Source organism: Ailuropoda melanoleuca, unplaced genomic scaffold, assembly GCF_002007445.2.
Source record: "Ailuropoda melanoleuca isolate Jingjing unplaced genomic scaffold, ASM200744v2 unplaced-scaffold67081, whole genome shotgun sequence".
Taxonomy (NCBI): Eukaryota; Metazoa; Chordata; class Mammalia; order Carnivora; family Ursidae; genus Ailuropoda; species Ailuropoda melanoleuca.
This window is the reverse complement of record NW_023241705.1, coordinates 1-1,375: the sequence shown is the minus strand read 5'-3', so window position 1 is coordinate 1,375 and position 1,375 is coordinate 1. Positions and strand designations below refer to the sequence as shown.

The following is a 1,375-nucleotide window of genomic DNA, read 5'->3' as shown; positions in this document are numbered from 1 at the left end:
GTATGAATTTGGAAAGGTAGGATTTTGGGAAAGAACTGCATTGAATTTGTAGAATGTTTTAGGGAGAAATGCCATCTTTATTTTTTCAAACAACCAGACACATTAATGTTCTTAGCTTATTAATCCTCATGAAAAATCTGCACAATCACTACAGATAAAGCCACTGCAGAATCTTTCCTCCTTCTGTTGTTCAATCTCCAGTTCACTCTTTGCTGGCACCAACATTGGCTTTTGCAGTCCCCCTGACTTTCTTCATTCTGTTCTTGCATTCCTTTCACTGTTTTCTTGGCATCTTTTTCTTCTCATACAGACCATGTCTCGCAAGTCTATGTTTGGGTTCATTTTCTTTGCACAATCCAAGGAATCATAAATCATGTCAAAGTCAGTTGTCTTGCCACCACCAAAATGGGTTCTGAACCCAAATACGAATATGACATCTGGTGTGGTCTTCTGCATTTTGTCTAGTTTTTCCCAAATTTCTATCTTAGGTACTGTTGCCTTTCCAGGGTGAAGAACATCAATGATGATTTGTTTATACTGAACTAGTCAGCTGGTCATGAATTTCCTGGCCCAGATTGTTACTGTGTCATTCGTGATGATGGCCGAGCTGCAAGCAGCCAGGGAGGAAAAGAGGGAGGATTGCCATCTTAATAATATTGAGTCTTCCAATCTATGGTATAGAATGCCTTTCCATGTATTTAGGTCTTTAATTTCTTTGAATGATCTTTTTATTTTTCGCTGTAGAAAGATTACACTTCTTTTGTTAAATTTAAGTCAAAGTATTTTATTCCTTTTTATGCTATTATAATGAAATTGTTTTAATAATTTTACTTTTGGGTTATTCATTGCTAGTGTAATATAAATATCTTTGATTTTGCTGTACTGATTTTTTTTTCTTGTGACCTTGCTGAACTAGTTTATTAGTTCTAATTTTTTTTGGTGTGGGTCTCTTATAATTCATCCATCTTATATTTAGCAACCCCATTCCTTGCTATTTATCTGAGAGAAAAAAAATTATGACAGAAAACATTTTTCAAGAAGGTTCTTATCACCTTTATTTAACAATAGCCAAAACCAGTTCAAGTGACTACATAAGCAAACTGTGGTGTATACATACAATGCTATACTAATCAAACTTCCCCTCCAAAAAGGAAAACAAAAACAAACAACAACCTTTTCAGCATGCAACAAAGTGAATATAGCTCAAAAATAAGGAATGAGAAAAAAAAGAGACACTAAACAGTTTATGGTGTGTGAAGTCCTGAAAATTAAAAAAGTAAACTTATGATAATGAGTTATAACAATAACCAAATCCCAAGAGTTTTATAACATTGTAGACAATTGTGCACTGACAAATTTGATAGCTAAATGAGTA

At 33.8% G+C, this 1,375-nt stretch overlaps 1 pseudogene; it reads right to left on the bottom strand.

The window, feature by feature from the left end:
* Window positions 1-202: 202 nt before the first annotated feature.
* LOC100471284 lies at window positions 203-607 on the bottom strand (annotated as a pseudogene).
* Window positions 608-1,375: the final 768 nt, after the last annotated feature.